Source organism: Myotis daubentonii, chromosome 12 (assembly GCF_963259705.1).
Source record: "Myotis daubentonii chromosome 12, mMyoDau2.1, whole genome shotgun sequence".
Taxonomy (NCBI): Eukaryota; Metazoa; Chordata; class Mammalia; order Chiroptera; family Vespertilionidae; genus Myotis; species Myotis daubentonii.
In genome coordinates, this window is record NC_081851.1 from 9029487 (window position 1) to 9049496 (window position 20010).

Genomic DNA, 20010 nt, shown 5'->3' on the forward strand with positions numbered 1-20010 from the left:
TGCAATACCTGACTGTTTAGTCAGGTGCACTGACTTATTTTCCCTTAGATTGTCAATTTCTTAAAAAATGACAATAGCCAACACAATAATAGCCATCCATATAAGTACCTTGTTTAATTATATCATATATTAGAGTTGCATTATTGGTCATGTCATATAATAAGGTTGCATCTGGTTGGTAATTTGTGGTACCAGAAATCCTTATAAACAAGCATAAAATCTCTTTGGAGCAAAAAGTGTAGGTAATTACTATTATATTTTTGTAACTCAAACAAAATTATACCTATTTTTATTGTCAAATCAGAAAAAAAAATGTAATACATTGTTTGGTTTGCTGCAGAATTTTAGTAATTATATTTTGTGTGCCTTTAGATGAAAAAGGTTTAAAATTGTTGACATAGATGATCATTATCTGTGAATATATACAATGTTATTTCTTCCTTTCCAACTTATATGTGTCTTTAAACTAGCTAGAACATCAAGTTTGTTGTTAAATAGGCATAGTGAGAGAGGATATCATTGTTTTTGTCCTGATCTTAGGAAGCAAGTTTTCAGTTTCTTACTATATGGTTAATTTTGTGTGTCATTATTAATTGACCATTTGGTGCCTAGCTATTTGGCTAAACATTATCTAGGTGTGTCTGTGAGAGTGCTCATTGATGAAACCAATACTTACATCAGTAGACTGAGTGAAGCAGATTGCCCTCCCTGATTTGGGATGGCATGTCTGAGTGATGCACAGAAACTGCTCAATCAAGATTTCTTATTAGCAGTACTAGAGGCCTGGTACATGAATTCATACACCAGTGGGGTCCCTTGGCCTGGCCTGCAGTATAGGGCCAAAACTGGCTCTCCAGGGTCCCCTGAGGGGTCCCGGATTGCGAGAGGGTGCAGGCCAGTCCGAGGGACTCCATTGATGCATGATTGCTGGGCTGGGGAGGAACGCAAGAGGTTGGCCAGCTGAGGAGGGACCGTGGGAGGGCTCCATGGCATGTCTGGCTCATCTCGCTCAGTCCTGATTGGCTGGACCCCAGCAGCAAGCTAACCTACCAGTCGAAGTGTCTGCCTCCTGGTAGTCAGTGCACGTCATAATGAGAAGTTGAGTGGCCTTATAATATCATTAGCATGTTAAGCTTTGATTGGTTGAATGGACGACCAGACACTTAGCATATTAGGCTTTTATTATATTGATGATTACAAATATAATTATTGTTATTTAGTAAGTTTAGGATTTAGCACGATTTGATAGTTAGAAGAATTGGGGAAATCTCAGGACAATGAACCTCTGAGGGACAGAAAGACATGGAAGAGTGTCCAAGATGAACCAAATATTTAAAAAGTTTGCCAGTGTTTGCTTGTGGAGATGGAAAATGTTGAACTCTCTCTTGCTCCATTTGATCCCTCCTGCCAGATCCCAAGATACAAATGATTGTCATAAATATTAACTTTCTGTCTCATAAAGACTTGTGCCTTCTATGAAGAACACAATTGCCCCTCAGTATGTTGATTCCCTCAGAATGTAAATGAATGTCAATATCCAAACTAATGTGAGGGACCTAAATTTTTTGTAAGTTTGAGACTGAGGCCAAAGAAATGAAAATAAGCTTTGTCAACAAAGACTGCCTCATTAAATGTGAAAAATAAGATATTACTCTTAGATTACAATGTATTTTGATGGCTTGTTTCATTTGTGTTATGGCCTGGTTTTGTGTGTTTATTTTTGCCTGCTCAATTTGTACCTTTGGCGGTATTCTTGTGTGAATTTGGTGCGTTCAAGGATAGTCATATAGATTTACAATGTGGAATCAGACAGGGATAGAGAAAAGGTCTACAAATGAATTGGATAGTAAATATAGATAGAACTTTTTTTTATTTTTATTTTTAGTTTATTTTTAGTTTTTTATTTAAATTGTTGCTGAAACCGGTTTGGCTCAGTGGCTAGAGCGTCGGCCTGCGGACTGAAAGGACCCAGGTTCTATTCCGGTCAAGGGCATGTACCTGGGTTGCGGGCACATCCCCAGTGGGAGATGTGCAAGAGGCAGCTGATCGATGTTTCTCTCTCATCGATGTTTCTAACTCTCTATCTCTCTCCCTTCCTCTCTGTAAAAAAATCAATAAAATATATTTTAAAAAAATAAAAAAAATAAATTGTTATTGCTGACACTATTGCAGATGTTCCCATTTCCACCCCTTCTCCCATATCCACCCAACCCTCAATCCCCTCCATGTTGGCCCTCACCACACCATTGTCTGTGTCCCTGGGCTATGCATATATGTTCTCCAGTTAATCCCTTCACCTTCCTTTATCCAGTCCCCCCGACCCATCCCCTCTGACATTGGTCAGTCTGTTCATGTATCCACACCCCAGGTTCTATTTTGTTCCCCGGTTTATTTTGTTCATTGCATTCCACATGTTAGTGAGATTATACGGCATTTGTCTTTCTCTGACTGGCTTATATCACTTGATAGAGCTTTTTAAATTCTGAGAAGCAAGCAATACTTTAGCAGAGTTTATCATTTTTCAAACTATATAAAAATATGTATCAGCTTTTTCTTTTTCTTACATGATGAAAAGATTCATTTCTATAATTCAGATTCTTCCACTAGAGAAGTGTATCTTTCCTGGAAAAGCAAGGATGGTTGTGGAAAGAGGAGCTACCATCTGCATGCCACCTAGGATTTGTTCTGTACATTATTACCCAATAGCAGTACAACTCATACCATACTTTTCATTGCATTTGCTGTAGTCATCTGACAAAGTAAAGCAGGATGCTTTTTAGCTATATAGTATTTCGGTAAAAACAAAAGGGAATAAACAAGTAAAATAAAATGATAGTATAAAAGAAACTGAAAATGGGTTATAAACTTTAATTTTTCATAACACTTTAATTAAAATAAAATGTGGAGTTGTGATCAGGTGGAAGTAGGGCAGGACTTCCTTTAGAGATAGAAAACTAGCAAAAATATACTTTTTAAATCCCTAATTTTAATTTCCACTAATATAGGGGATGGATGAAGTCCCAAAAATAGAAATCTATTTCAGATCATTCTTAAAACTGACAATTCTGTAAAGAAGATAGGTAATGCCACTGGCATGTTTTCTCTGCCAAATCATACACAAGGTATAATTCATGCATTCCAGGTTCTGTAAGCTAGCTTTATTTTATTTCATAAAAATCAGGTATGTTAACCAATTGATCCACTACTCTTTCCAACATTTTATTTATTCATTTCAATTTTATCCTATCAAAGCTATTTAAAAAAAAATAAAGAAAGGATTTGAAACTTTTTACCCTACCCTATTACTAGTCAGCAATTTACTGCAAAAGAGGGAGAAGTCATATATCGTAGCCTAAAATGATGTCCAATATTCATTTAGGATTTTGAAATCTTAATGTGTATACAATATTCATAAATGTCAAATTCTTCTGATTGGACAAATTGATAAATAAATATTAGTCAGTAGATGTGATTAAGTGTAAGACAAAATGCTACTTTCCTTGTTCTGTATGCTTGTTCTACAACTTTGTTGCTATGCGAGCTTAGGAAAAATGTATACTCTTTCTGAGCCTTAAAACCTTTATCCTTTGTAAAATTGGGAAAAATAAACGTACAGTGTAGAAATGTTATGAGACTCAAGTGAAATAATTTATTGGGATGTTTAGAACTATGTTTCTGCATAGCACATCTTCATAAAAGCAAAGTTTGCACGTTAAAACTTCATAATATTCTACATGATCCACATTCTTTTACTTGGGGACTCAAGAGAAAGCCTAGTGTTTCCCTTTGTTTTTTCTTCCTGGATTCATGCGCGGTGTTAGTTTTCTCTTCAGACCATATGAGGGTCTGGTTAGTGCAGCACCATTCAGCATCAGAGGGTGTGCTTTGAGCAGCTGAACATCCTATGAAGTGTCCTCTGTTCTGAATGTGGAAATAAAATGTGGAGTTGTGTTCAGGTGGAAGTAGGGCAGGGCTGCCTTTAGAGATAGAAAACTAGCAAAAAACATTTTTTAATCCCCAATTTTAATTTCCACTATTATGGAGGATGAATGAAGTCCCAAAAATAGAAATCCATTTCAGATCATTCTTAAAACTGACAATGCCACCTGCATGTTTTCTCTGCCAAAATCATACACAAAATATAATGCATACACTCCAGGTTCTGTAAGCTTTATTTTATTTCGTCAAGTCATATAACAAATGGATTCTGACTTGGTTTAACTGAGTTTGTGTTTCACAAGGTATACATTAAAAATGGTAGTCCCGGCCAGTGTGCTCAGTTGGCTGGAGCATTGTCCTGTGCAATGAAACGTTGAGGAATCAATTCTCAGTCAGGGCATGTATCTATCATGTGGGTTCGGTTCCAAGTTGGGGCACACATGAGACACAACCAATCAATGTTTCTGTCTTACATTGATGTCTCTCTCTCTCTCTCCCCCCCCCCCTCTCTCTCTCTCTTTCTCTTGAAAAAAAAATCAATGAACATGTCCTTGGGTGAGGATTAAAAATAATTCTATAAGAAAACTTAAAATTAAATATCATGAAACATATTATAGTTTAATATTGTTCAGTATTTAATGATTTATATGAGAACATGCTTATTTTTCTTCAATTAAATCTATTTAAGTTTAAAAACTCAAGAGCAAATATTTTTACAAATGTTGATGAAGCTAGAGCTCTATGCAGAAATAATGCCTTCATTTCCTGTACTGTCTTCACAAACCTAAACACACTGCTGAAACGTATAGCATGTTGACAGTATGCAAGGAATGAGTTAAGATTTTGTGTTGAATGTGACAGCAGAAATGCACGTAGAGATAAAGGGAAAAAGTGTTATGTGTTTTCCCTAAATTTGTTTTGTGTGCATGAGGGCATGTTTGGGTGCATGCTCAAATGCATACATACATATAGACACACTCACCTATGTTCTTGGAAAGAATCCAAGCCTGCTATCCCATAACTGTTATTTAATGAACATATTCTGAATGCAGTACATACAAATATTATTGGTAGTAGTTTTAGCATTTCTTTAAGTACTAACATTCCACTCTGAGCAATCAGAATGACGGAGCAGTACATTACATCTGCCCTGTTGGGCACAGTCTCAAGTCAAGGAACTGACAAATATGCTAAGCCTGGGGGAAGGAGGGAGAAAAAGGAGCACTAGCATTGGGCAGAGTCTAGGAATGCATATCAAGATCCATTTCAATCATCTTTAGTCTTTTATTTTGATTCAGCATTAGTTTTACACAAAGGAAATGTATCATTAGTAAACTTGGAAAAAACAACAGTAAGACTAAAGGGAAGAGGAAATGCCTCTTGGTATAACTAGTGGAAAGTTCTTATTAATAAGGCCTATGCATCAAATTACATAAATATAAGAATGAGATAAACAAATGAAAGTGACACATTACATTGTAAATATAACAAAAGAAACTTAGCAATATTAACAATGAAGACCTGTGGGTATATCTGAAATGTTATGAGACATATATGTTTATTTTCTTCTTGGGGTCAAAGGGAATCATTTTAGAAAGGGATTCTTACACACTTGCTTGTGCAAACATCTGAAGGCTCTTTCAGAATGTTCCTGATATTATATGACCTAGCCAAAAGTCAGCAAGTTCAGCATGGATAGAATCCCGGTGTGGTGTTTCCTTAGTTCAGACTGTTAATGTAAGTAAATATATGCAAGACATCCTGAGGCCATTTCACCTACTCCCACACCTTTCCATTCATTGTGAAATTCTTCCTAATCATTACACTTGTTATACTCTTCCTCCACTTCCCTGTTCAACTATATTAAAGCAAAACAAATTGTTTAACATGTATCGTAGAGATGCCCTTTGTGAGAAAATAGTTTATATTTTTAATATATCTCCTATTATTTCTTCAAAGAAGAAAAACCAAAAGCCCCATTCAAATAATTTTTTAAAATCTGTTTTTTGCTAGTCATTAGCAAGTTATTAACTCCATCGTCATTCACTTTAAATCAAAGGCAGTTGACTCAATAAGATTTTTTTAATCATCTAATGTTGTAGGTGATGTGGGGAGCACCAAAAAGCAAATTATCCAAAACAATTGTAACCATTCGGGTGTAATGTAGTTGACAGAGTGGGGGCTGATATTGGTTAGGCATTATCTCAATCACTAGAACTCCTTTGAGGTGTGGAATACCAGCTTCACTGCAGAACCCTGACCCAGCAGTGGCACACCAGTCGGTGGCCTGAGTTGAGGCTCAGGCCCCAGTGGGGGGTGTGCAGAAGGCATCCAATCAAGGATTCTCTCTCATCATTGGTCTCTCTCTCTCTCTCTCTCTCTCTCTCTCTCTCCCTCTCTCTCTCTCTCTCTCTCTCTCTCCCCTCTCCCTTCTTTGCTGAGGTCAATGAAAAATATATAATTTAAAAAAGAGTATTAAAGCCCATTAGCCAAACTCCAAGGCACTCCTCTCTCTGGTCTCTCAAGGCCAAAAATCAATCATCATGTTTTGAAAAGAATTGGATTTCTACCTAAATAAGGTTTTTGAACAGATGTAAATTTTAAAGCAAAATTAAACCAATTATGTTTCACATATCTTTGTAGCATCTAAAATTCTTCCTGTAAGAACAGAGAGCTACAAAAAGGTGAACAAAATTGACAATCTTTTTAAATCACCCACAGCATTGGCATAGGATTAGTACTTATTATGAGCTCAATAAATGTATGCTGAATAAATGAAAAAGCAGGTGTGGCTTGTGGATCTAGATAAACCTTCCATGATGTGATTGTGAATGATGCCCATTTCCCAACGTGGTCCTGCTTCCTATTGCGGATAGACTTTCTCCTCTAATTTTTTCTTCCAAAATCTATAATCATTCATGAAGTTATCAATAGCAACAAAAGTTCCATCCATCACTTTTGATCAAATGACATATTTTTTTCAAGTAAAGGGAGTATTTGAATAAGATTTTTTTCATTTTCATTCTACCACAATGATAAAATGTGAAGCTTTCAGGAATGGTGAAGAAGCTGATTATAAATTTTTTCCTGTCTAAAATTAAAATCTAATTAATAACCATGAACTTATTAACTTCTATATTTACTAAATAGTATTTCATCAGCCTTTAATAAGAAAGAGTTTTTCCAAAAAGATATTATAACACAAAAATTGAAGGAACATATTTCTTCACAGGGCCTTTTTATTTTTCTTTGTCTTAAACTGCTTAATGCTGAATTATTTGAATTTGATATATTGGGATCCACTCAACATCGTCAACATTCTTTGTTCCATTTTATTTTTCTTTAACTTACATATATGTAATGTTTAATTACTTGTTTTTGACAGATTCAAAATATTTAGCAACACTCTCAAGCTACTTAAATATGAATGACTAAGCAATCTTTTCATTAACCATTTTATTATGTATACCTTATTTATTAATTTTTTTTATTTCCTAGTGTTTATCTTTTGAAAAAAATGAATTTAGGAGTCTACACATGGAATTCTTTATAACTCAGCTTATCATAGGGCAGATTGAAATTCAACCAGTGTCTTACTTAGGTTTTTTTACAAAATAAGTGGAATTCACTGGTAATCTTCAGAGTGTTTCTCTATATTGTTAATCAGCTAAACATAACCATCAATTATAAATGCAAATTCCCAGGGTTAAATTGAATGTTCAAATGCTCTAATGTACTTTTATTGGCAGTACATTGCCAAGTCTACACAGCACAAAATAGAGTGTTGGGTCAATATTTACTTTTGAATTGGTGTTCTACAGAGAGCTAATATGGGGGTAATTCAGGTCAAGAAAAAAAGAATTAAGGGTGTTACAAACACGATAAGAAGGGTTATGGGTTTTTTTTTGTATTTTTGCATGAATTATCTGGATTATGTCAACTGTGTAGAGACGTCCGTCTGTGTAGGAGTAGGATCTGGGAAGTTTATTCAAATGCTGATACTTGCAGAGAATACTCACAAGAAGAGAGTATGGAAATCAGGCAAATGTTTTTTCACATGTGAGAAAAAGAAAAAATCATGAAAATTTTAGAATATTTTTCTTATGGCCATCCCTTGCCTACAGTTTTATGATGAAAGCCTAGTCAATTATCCATTTTGTTTTTAAAATTTTATAAAGAAAAATAGGCAGAGCTTAATCATGCAGCATATTTTTTTTCTTTTTTTATCAACATCTTCAGAATAAGAATCATTTATAAGCTTTACTAGCAGTATACCATAGTGACAGGCTTCCAAGCAAGGAGAAATAATTTATTAGCTCAATGTTTTCCCAGCCTCCCCCACCCACCCTGAGGTGGTGCATAGGTTGTGCAATGAATAAATTAAGTATAGTCTCTGCCTGTGCTTGGCATAAATCATTACTTTTCTAGGACCAAAGGGTGAGTGACTATTTGCAATACTATTCTGAGTTAAATAAGCTTTGTAATCAAGTAGAGTGGGGGTTACACTTAATTTTTTTTTTTGCAAAATATTTATTTGCAAGACAGCTGTTATAATTAAACCACACTTTCTATTGTGAAAAGAAAAGAAGAAAACTTTTAATGAAAAAAGAGCCAGGAAATTAATCCATGCAAAATTAAATTGATTTACTGAGTTTTAACTGAATAGAAATATCTTTTTTCCTTTGGTTGTCATTAGCGCTTTTACACAAAACATAACATATCCATAAAATCATTTTGTTACAATTATTGCAGCTAATGATAACACAATTTACAAGGAGGATTTTCTTCACAAAGATAGTTATGCACATATAAAATGTATCTGATTTTATAATATACCGTTTCAGGTATTCCCAAGGAAACTTGACTATTACAAAGGAATATTTTAATGTGAAATCATTGAAAAATTGTTTTAAGGGAAGATAATTAAAATATTAGCCAATGGTGTATATTTATACATTATATTTTATAGCCATTTTACATCTAAATAAACTAAAACAAATGATATGCTTCTTTTGAAAGAAAGTTTAAGGAAAATGACCACCATAGCCTCATCTATAGCTCCTTTCATGCTCAAAGCATTATGTTAGATTTCCTTTTAACTGTGTTCAACTTCTGAACCAGAAACAGATGTGACCAGCGTGCTGCTCCGCAAGGCAAGGCGTTTGGAACACAGGATCTAGAGCTCACCTTTGTTCATCAGCCTTAAGTGTCCATTAAATGTGAAGCAGGACAGAAAGTTATTGGATATAGTAAGAAGCAGACTCACTGAAAGCTTATTTTAAAATAGAGATGTTAAAATAAATTAAATGATATGCTAATTTTAAAATTATGTGATAGGTAATAAATGTATGAACATGGCAAGGCAGGTACTCACAAGACATATTTACCTGGAAAAAGCAAGTTACAAAACCACGATTACAAAATCATAATATAATCTTTTTTTAAATTTCACAGAAGTGCAAGAGTAAATCTGGAAGGAAATGCACAAAGAGGCACATCATTTATTTTCCAGATTTAGATTATTATTACATTTTGCAAGGTATGTTTTCTAGTTGTTCCAAAACTAGAGTAGGATTGTTTTAGTCATACAAATTAATAAATTATCTCAAAGTTTTGAAACATGCTAATTTTAGATTTTTTTCTTTACAGCCTAGTATCAGAAAGGCTTTACAAATTACCAGTATTTAATAGCCACGCAATCATTTGCAAGAGTCAATTTAAATTTATTAATTTGCTTAGTCATCAATTTAAAAAAATTAAATGTAATTAAATTATTTGTTTAGTCTTCAGTTCATTCATTCTGCAATGTGTGTGTCAGTTGCTATGCCAGGAGCCAGAGATAAAGCACGTTGGCAGGCATTAGCCGTGCCCTGATGCATGTTTAAGGCTAGTTCTGGTTAAGGTGTTATTGTTTAGTTTATCTAATTTTGTAGACACAACCTTGCATTTAGTTCTGTAGATTCCACCCTGAAATTTTTAACTAACATGATGTGAGGAGCCACACTGACCTTACTAGTGCAGTGTTTGCTGTCACCTAGACCCCAACAGTGTCCAGGGAGCCATGGGCATGTTGAGTGGCTTCATGCACGCATTCCTGAGGAGCACCGTCGGGGGGGGGGGGGGGTGGCAAAGAGCTGCACAGAGCTGTTCACAGGCACAGCAACTGTCAGCCTTTCTTACTTGATCTGGTTTTGGTATATTATCCTGAAATCCATGAAGAGAAAGACAGAATCATAAAAAGCTATCAAAAGAAATAACTTGGCATAATAGAAAAATATGTATTTGTTTTAATACTGAATATTATTTATTTGCCAACAAAGTCATCAGCATTCCTTGGCAGGAATGTTGTGGAAAAGTGTGCGGATGAGTAACTTGAACTGTGTATTTTAAGGTGACTACATAGCCAGGTGCATCATAAGTGCTTAGTAAGTAGGGGAAATTGTGAACTTATTTTTCCTCTACAGGACTTAACGTTAATAATTACTGGACAGTTGCTATTACAACACAGAAAATAAAGAGCTGAATTTCGGAAAGCGTGTGATTTTTAGGTTCTATACTAAAACATCTCCGCGTTCAGCGTTCTCTGGACGTCCCCTGGGACACACACCCAAGGCACACACCGTGGGGCCCGAGGGCAGCGGGCGGGATCCTGCGCTTTGCCTTCGGGGTCTGCGCCCACAGCGGCCAGGGCCTCAATTATTTAGTTGGGTTGTGTTCACAAAGAGTTTGGAGCTTTGTTTGTTTGTTGGTGGTATTTTCCTTTTTGGAGAAAAGATGTGCTGCATACTTAATAAATATTTATACATTGTGATGAATAATACAGAGCACCTCCGACTCCGACAGCCGTTCAGCAGGTACAAATAATTTCACAGGTCACAGTGCTTTCCCGTTTTGTCGCCAGGACCATCCGGTGGGTCGGGTTAAATGTTAAGGGAGAGAGAAGTACAATAGTCATTGTTGCCGAGGGAGGGGTCGCGTGGAAAACGCGGTGTCCCTGGCCGCAGGGGACCAGCCCTCCGCGGTAACCGCCACAGGAGGCCCCGCTGTCCCTCCGCGCGGTGCCGCCAGCCCGCCCGCACCTGCCACGTCTCAGTCGGTCCCGAACCAGAGCACTGACGAGCCTGGAAGTTTGTCAGGTAGACACGTGTATCGCAAAACTGAATGTCGGATGAGAACTAACGTTGTCATGATCATTTTAAGATGGGCAGGAAAATCCCCAAACTTCCTATTTCAGCGGAAAAGTTATTCTTTCTCTTTACTGTGCGGCATTGCTGCCAAGAGAACCTGATGGAGCTGAGTCGGAAGGAGGGCCGCTTGCTCCCGGCCGGTGTCGTGACGCCGCGGCTTCTCTTCGGGTCCTCTGCCCTCGGCTTTCTGCTCTTTGTTAACACAGTCCAGTGGCTCATTTGCTCCGTGAGCTCTGGGTGTCAAATAAAGCTAGAGCGGGCTTCCCGGTGCGTGTCTGTGATCTGCTGTCACCGGAACCGAGGACCTACTGTGGGCCTGCACCCTGGAGGCCAGGTCGTCTGCTGTGAGCCCGCCGCAGAGCAGGTAATTGAGGCATCTCCACCGAAAGCGCAATCCTAACTGGAGCTGAACATCAGAGAACCATCTGGTGTGAGCCTGGAAGGGGCTTGCAGAAGTCCCTCTACTTCCGCCTGGCTTCTGGTTCCCTCTCAGCTAAAAGAGGAAAGAAATGCTGCAATTAGGAGACCGAGTCTGCGGGCTGATCAGGCGATGGGAACTCTCATAAGTGGATATTTCACCTCTCATAGTAGAGCCCTTCAATCATCTAAAATAATTGAGTCTCTCTCCTGATTATATGTGCTCTAAATGTCCCATTAAATGGTAGATATTCAATATTATGACTATTCTTTTAAAAAAAGGATAATCTTTTCACATTGTTAACCTTTAAGTTATTTTCAAAGTGTTACTATATTTTGGGTGATTTTTCTTTTCCCTTTTTTTTTGGGGGGGGGAGTAGTGAAGTTTCACAAATAATAATGTATAAGGAAAGAAAAAGGGTATTTTGCAATGGAACAAAAAGCCTGTGCTTGGAAAAGAGCTACTAATCTGAACACCAAAAAGATCAGACACTTTAATAAAATTGAGGGGAACACCTCAAATGGAGGGCGTCAGTTTTGATTTCACAAGGTTCTAAGTCAGTGGTTCCCAGTGTGGGGCATTCACCCCATGGGGATGACAGGCAATTTGATTTTTAAGTGGGGCAATTTGAGAATGAGTTATTAACAGTGAATTTTTTGCATTTCTTATGGTTCTAGGGGCCTCATATACAGTATGTAAATATATATTGTGACATATTTATGCAATTCAGTTCTCTATTATACTAGAGGCCCGATGCATGAAGATTCATGCAAGAATAGGCCTTCCTTCCCCTGGCTGCTGGCACCAGCTTCCCTCTGGCCCCAGGACCCAGGCCTTTGCTCTGGCCGCCGCCTTCCGCCTTTGCTCCAGGAGGGAGCCGCCTCCCACCCGCCCCAACTGGGTCTGTGGCCACTGCCCAGAGACAGACCTTTGGTGGCTGGCTGGGGCATGTGGGAAGCTTGGCTTCCTTTGTTGATGGGCATCTTTGTGGCTATGGGTGTTGCCATCTTTGTTGCAGAGTGATGGTTAATTTGCATTTTACCTTTTTATTAGTATAGATGATTTGAAACTTTATTTGCTATTTTTCATATCACTCCATATTACTATTTTTTAACAGTTTCTTAGTGATTTCTTCCTCTGTACTTCAACTGTCCTTTTTGTTCTTTTTTATTTTTTTTTCTTTTATTTTTTTTAAATTAAATCTTTATTGTTCAGATTATTACATTTGTTCCTCTTCTTTCCCCCCATAACTCCCCTCCTCCCAGTTCCCGCCCCACCCTCCGCCCTCACTCCCCACCCACTTTCCTCATCCATAGGTGCACGATTTTTGTCCAGTCTCTTCCCGCATCTCCCACACCCCTTTCCCCCCCAAGAATAGTCAGTCCATTCCCTTTCTATGTCCCTGATTCTATTATGATCACCAGATTATTTGTTCACTTGATTCTTAGATTCACTTGTTGATAGATGCATGTTTGTTGTTCATAATTTGTATCTTTACCTTTTTCTTCCTCTTCCTCTTCTTAAAGGATACCTTTCAGCATTTCATATAATACTGGTTTGGTGGTGATGAACTCCTTTAGCTTTTCCTTATCTGTGAAGCTCTTTATCTGACCTTCAGTTCTGAATGATAGCTTTGCTGGATAAAGTAATCTTGGTTGTAGGTTCTTGGTATTCATCACTTTGAATATTTCTTGCCATTCCCTTCTCGCCTGCAAAGTTTCTGTTGAGAAATCAGCTGACAGTCGTATGGGTATTCCCTTGTAGGTAACTGAGTTTCTTTCTCTTGCTGCTTTTAGGATTTTCTCTTTGTCTTTTGCTCTTGGCATTTTAATTATGATGTGTCTTGGTGTGGTCCTCTTTGGATTCCTTTTGTTTGGGGTTCTCTGTGCTTCCTGGACCTGTAAGTCTATTTCTTTCACCAGGTGGGGGAAGTTTTCTGTCATTATTTCTTCAAATAGGTTTTCAATATCTTGCTCTCTCTCATCTTCTGGCACCCCTATAATTCTGATGTTGGTACGCTTGAAGCTGTCCCAGAGGCTCCTTACACTATCTTCGTATTTTCAGATTCTTTTTTCATTTTGCTTTTCCAGTTGGGTGTTTTTTGCTTCTTCGCATTTCAAATCTTTGACTTGATTCTTGCACTCCTCTGGTCTTCTTTTTTATTTTTTATTTCTCTTTTATGGTTGCCATGTTCTTTGGAAGCTTGTTTAGACCAAGTTAATGGCCTTTTAGGCTTCCTCCATGTGAATAGGAGTTCACTTTTTGAAGAAGAAGAGTTACATGTCACAGAGAGGCCTCAGGGTTTTAGAGATGCTTAGGTGGGGCATGGCCAAAAACAGGTTGGGAACCACTGCTCTCAGTATTGGAAAATGTATTCCCACTTTGTGATCTTGGAAAAGTAAAATGTGGCGTGCATTAATGGACACATTTGGAGTCCATTGTTTGGGGCGTAGCACCAATCGCTGCTCAGGTTCTGATTAGATTGGAGCTGGGAAGGGAGAGCTGAGGAGGGTCAGTGGGGAGCTGTGGGAAACCGGATCCTAGGGGCTGTGTGACAGGATAGTTCTGTGGTTTCAGCCAGGGAGGCACTCTGAGCAGCTGGAAAGATGAGAGGATCTTAGATGCAAAGATGAAGGAACATGTGGATTTTGTTATGGGTCATGAATTGATATTTTGGAGAGAAACAGAGCTTGGAATTCTTCTCAGTTCTCTGGGCTGCGGGACCAGGTGCCTCTAGTTCTTTCGCAGGCGGGCCCTTTGGCTGGGCCTTTGGTGCCCAGGCCCAGCTAAACCCCCAGCGCTTTTGAGTAAAGCAGTCTTTTCCTCATGTGCAGGATGCTGATTTCAAAAAGAAAATGCGAAGCTTCACATTCATCCTGGCTCAATGCTCAAGTGGCTCTGAGTAGGTTATTAATCGATCCGTAACTCACGTGGCTGTTTTTAGAACATTAGAAAGGTAATGCTATTTGTTATCTAATTTTAGAAACGTATAGAAAATAAAAGGAAAAAATATCCTAAATCCCATCAGAGATAACATTTGAAATGGTAGCATTTTCCATTTAGTCTTTCCCCTCTAGGCTACACATGCACACACGCACACACGCGTGCATGCACACACACAGTACATATACATAAAGTTCTAGCCACCCTCACAAACACTGCTTTGTGTCGTTAGTCTGCAGTTGCAGGCTTTTAATGGTGGCGTAACATTGGATCCACAAGCTGGGTCAGAGAGGAAATGTTGGGGAAAACAATTACAAATGGAAGTTTTCTTTCTGATTCTTATCAATCAACTAATCAATGTTGGTGATTTTAATTTAAATATCATTGCACTGTGAAGTTAACATCTATCTGGCATGTCCAGGACAAAAGTCTCAGAGTCATTGTTTTTCCTAAATGCCTGATTGAAATCAAGTTATGCGCCGTCAGTGGCGTCTCCCTCATCTACCACTCGTTAACCATATCAAAAATGGAAATGAGTTCAGTTTGGCATAACTCATAATGTCATTTGGGAAGGAGGCAGAAGGAACTGCGCCAACATTAATGTGCACTGTGTGAATAATTTACTTTAATTTCAATTACAGCACCAGGATGAGATGTAGGAAACCTTTCCTGTGGCTGCTCTAAGTCGGGGATTTAACTTGGTTAGCAGAACAATTTAGATAGCTCAGGGACCAAAATTTGGAGCCAAGATGTTATGGGTAAGAATACAAAATAAATAGTAATCTATGGTGTCTGCGGGCTTCACAATAGGAGAATTAAAAGCCAGGAGGAAAACAACAGGCCAATTCGTATGGCTGAAAGCTGTAAAGTAGCAGCTTTTATGAAGGGTGTGTAGAAAATCAAGAATAAAATGGGTCAAGGATAGCTCCGGAGACTAAATGAAATGGAGGTCAGAAGAGTGGGCATTCCGTGGGAGGTGACGGAGGTAAGACGCACCGCCACCCTGCCTTTTCGCCTCAGAGATTCAGGCTGTCTCTGATCCAGACTCTTACCTTTGCTAATTATCTGAAACTTTTAGCCAATTTTATTCAAAGTCTCCCAGAAAAATAACCAGTGTTTTCTAGGTTAATAAAGCTGATTCTACCATATTTCCAATTCATTATTTCTCTGTTACTTTTAAGTGTTCTTTTGCTAGCTTTTCTCTCTTCTCAGAAGCCTGTTGATGCTGAAATGTATGTTTTACTCGCACAGTCTTTTAATCAAGCCTGATCTAACTTGGTATTAGCTAAGTCCTTCTCTATACCAGCACCTGCAACACCGATGTTTAGGGTACTTTTTAATATGTAATGTTTTATTGGCCACTTTCTTACATTCAAGATTTATCTAAAAGTCAAGAGCAATGGAAAGACACCTAGCAGACAAACATGCAGTCAGGGCAATGTGAACGTTACATTCATTTTCAAAGATCGCAATGTGGAAATGTTCTGTGGTAATCTAGTAAGTAGAACATGAGCTGGTAATAAAGGCCGTAGCCCCCAAGTCGACTGACTATTTTTAGCCATCACAAACAGTCCAATTATGTGACTGAATGAGGTTAATATGTGAGTGATGCAAACCATATTCAATCTCATTCATTTAGAATACACTTTACTCATTTAGGCTATTTTATTCATTTAGGATATACTTTGTTCACATGAATGCTATTATCTATTTATGAAAGCAGGGACAATATTGAATATACTTTCAAAATATTTAGAGGTATGATTAATTCAAATTTCATATTTTAACAAAGCAGATCTAGTCATCAGTCACAGGGGATGGCAAACTCATGTCCTTGTGCCAAATCTGCCCCATCACCTGGTTTTGCAAATAAAGTGTCATTACCGCAATATAAAAACATGCATGTCTTTATGTTTTCTATGACTGCTTTTGGCTAAAAAAGCAGAGATGAGTGATTACAACAGAGACTGTCTGATCCCCTCCTCCGCAGGAAAAGTTTGCCAGTCTCCAGTCTGGCTGAGACTACACACAGACACTCACTGAGGGACGAAGTGACTAATGTTACGCAAACACTCTTCCAGCCTTTCTCCAACCAAATACTACAGAGTGGCTCTTCTCCACACTAGGAGCAAAACACAATAGAAACAAGTTCTCTACTCTCTTAGGATGGGACCTAGTAACAGGAAATCACCAGGAAACAGAGTGTTTGCTGTGCTTGGTAAGAGCAGGCATAAGCAGGCCTCAAAGGACCAGAGGGTACGTAGCGGGATCCAGACAGAGAAAAGCAGCTGTGCTGGAATCCCGTTGTACCTATTTCTTTTGCAAAAGGGCGAAGCAAGGAGAAGGGATTGAAGCCCCTCCCTGACCGGGGCGCCAGCGTTGGAGCCGGCACTGCCCCCGCCAGCGCGGAAGGAGGAACAGGGGCTCCACATTCTGCGCCAGACACCTCCGAGTGAATGACATGCTCGCCAATGCCCTCTCCACCTCTCGCACTCTAAATTTCTTTCTGTTTCCATCTAACTGTTCAAAACAAAATTTCTGAGGGTGAAAGTAAAAATGTCAGGTATCGCAATTTCAAATGTTGAAGCATTACAGGAAATTTTAGAATCTCTGAAGATTATCACGGCCAGCCTTCCTGTACAGAGGATTATTGTAGATTTTTATGGCCTGTTGTTTTTGATGCATTTGTTTAACTTATTTTCATGGAATGCTTTTGTCTAAAGATGAGTGGAACTCACACCATTATTTTCAAGTGACAAGTACATTCGTGGTTTATTCACATATGCTTTAACTTTACATATTCAAACCTTTCAAGTAAAAATCTTGAAAGCATCAATTTTACTGCTCTTCACTACACTTAATATACCTTCTCATGCCACTTGCCCTATGAAAGTAAGTAAATGCATAGCAAGGGTAGTGGCGTCATATAGAATCATCACCTGGTTTCATTTGTTCATGCAAATACATTTTTAACAACTTCCACTTTTCTCCCCTCATCCTCCAATAATGAATTTTAAAATCCATAATTAAAAGAGATACATTCATCCAAAAATGTCTGCTTCATTCCCTATTTTAAAAAAATGCAATTACACCTGGTCAAAAAAACATAACCTTGTAAGTGGTTATCAAGTCTCAATTGTCCGATATAGACAAATCTCGTGGTTTCAAAGCCGGGCAGAAGGAATTTAAGCACTTAAAGTATAAAAGGGCAAGCGGAACCTCCATATTGTTCTCCATAGTGGCTATAGCAATTTACATTCCCACCAGCAGTGAATGAGGGTTCCTGCATTCCCACAACCTCTCCAGCACTTGTGAGTATTTGTCTTGTTCATAATGGCCACTCTAACAGGTGTGAGGGGGCATCTCATTGTGGTTTTGATTTGCATTTCCCTTATAGCTAGTGAAGCTGAACATCTTCCATATATCTGTTGGCCATTGGTACGTCTTCTTGGGAGAAGTGTCTGTTCAGGTCCTCTGCCCAATTTTCAATTGGATTGTTTGTTTGGTGTTGAGTTGTATGAATTCTTTTATATTTTGGATATTAACTCCGTGTCAGAACTGTTGTTTTTAAATATTTTCTCCCATTCAGTTGGTTGCCTTTTTGTTTTGTTGACAGTTTATTTGGCTGTGTAGAAGCTTTTTAGTTTGATATGGTCTCATTCATTTGTTTTTGCTTTTACTTCCCTTGACTTTGGGGTCAAATTCATAAAATGTTCTTTATGACCAAGGTCCATAGGTTTAGTACCTATATTTTCCTCTATGTAACTTATTGTTTCAGAGCTTATATTTCAGTCTTCGATCCATTTTGAATTAATTTTTGTACATGGGGACAAACTATAGTTTGGTTTCATTTTTTGGTATGTTGCTTTCCAATTTTCACAGCACCATTTATTAAAAAGGCTTTCTTTTTTCCATTGTATGTTTTTGGCTCCTTTGCCAAATGTCTTTGCTCATATGCATCTGGATTTATTTCTGGTCTCTCTCTCTCTCTCTCTCTCTCTCTCTCTCTCTCTCTAATTCTTTTTTGTCTAAAGTATTACATATGTCTCCTTTTTCTCCCATTTACCTCTCTATGGTCGTCCCCAGCACATGTCCTCACCCCCTTACTGTCTGTGTCCATGGGTTATGCTTATATGCATGCATACAAGTCCTTTGGTTGATCTCTTACCCACCCCACCCCCCTGCCACCTTCCCTCTGAGGTTGGATGGCCTGTTCAATGCTACTATGTCTCTGGATCTATTTTAGTTCATCAGTTTATGTTGTTCATTACATTCCACAAATGAGTGAGATCATGTGATATTTATCTTTCTCCGACTGGCTTATTTCACTTATCATAATGCTCTTCAGGCCCACCCACGCAGTTGCAAATGGTAAGAGTTCCTTCTTTTTAACAGCAGCGTAGTATTCCACTGTGTAGATGTACCAGTTTTTGGTGTGTTTTTTCCTAAGTTCTGTTCCATTGGTCTGTGTGTCTGTTTTTCCGCCAATATCATGCTGTTTTGATTATCGTATCTCTGTGGTATAATTTGAAGTCATGGAGTGTGATACCTCAAGGTTCATTCTTTTTTCTCAGGATTTCTCTGGCTCTTCAGGGTCTTTGGGGTTCCATATTAAATTAAGAACCCAGCAACCCTCTTCTGGGTATCTACCCCCAAAGTTGAAAACATTTATTCACAAAGATATATGCACCATTGTATTCACTGCAACATTATTTATGGTGGCCAAGACATGGAAACAACCTAGTGTTCCTCACTAGATGATTTGATAAAAAATATGTGGTACATATACACAATGGACTACCACTCAGGCATAAGAAAGGATGATATATTGTCATTTGTGACAACATAGACCTTATGAATATCATGCTAAGTGAAATAAGTCAGAAAACCTAAGAACCATATAATTTTGCTCATATGTGGGATATAAAACTGAAAGCAACAAATGAACAAACAAACAAAAAAACAAACAAACAAAAGCTCATAGACACAGACAGCACTATGATGGTTATAAGAAAGAATGAATGTGGGCGGGTAGGAAAGTGTAATGGGGTCAACTATATGTTTCTGATTTCACTTTGGGTGATGAGCACACAATGCAATATACAGATTATGTATCATAGAATTATACACTTGAAGCCTATATAATTTTATTAAACAATGTTTTAATAAATTTAATTTAAAATAAATGTAAAATAAAGGTTTAAAAAAAGCAGGACAAGTTCATCACTAATGATATTTCACTAATAAGGTGCAATAGCTAAGAGATCCTAGACCAGGGGTGGGCAAACTTTTTGACTTGAGGGCCACAATGGGTTCTTAAACTGGACCGGAGGGCCAGAACAAAAGCATGGATGGAGTGTTTGTGTGAACTAATATAAATTCAAAGTAAACATCATTACATAAAAGGTACGTTCTTTTTTTTTTTTTTAGTTTTATTCATTTTAAATGGGCCGGATCCGGCCCACGGGCCGTAGTTTGCCCACAGCTGTCCTAGAAGAACAGACACAGTTTCTGTCTCTGTAG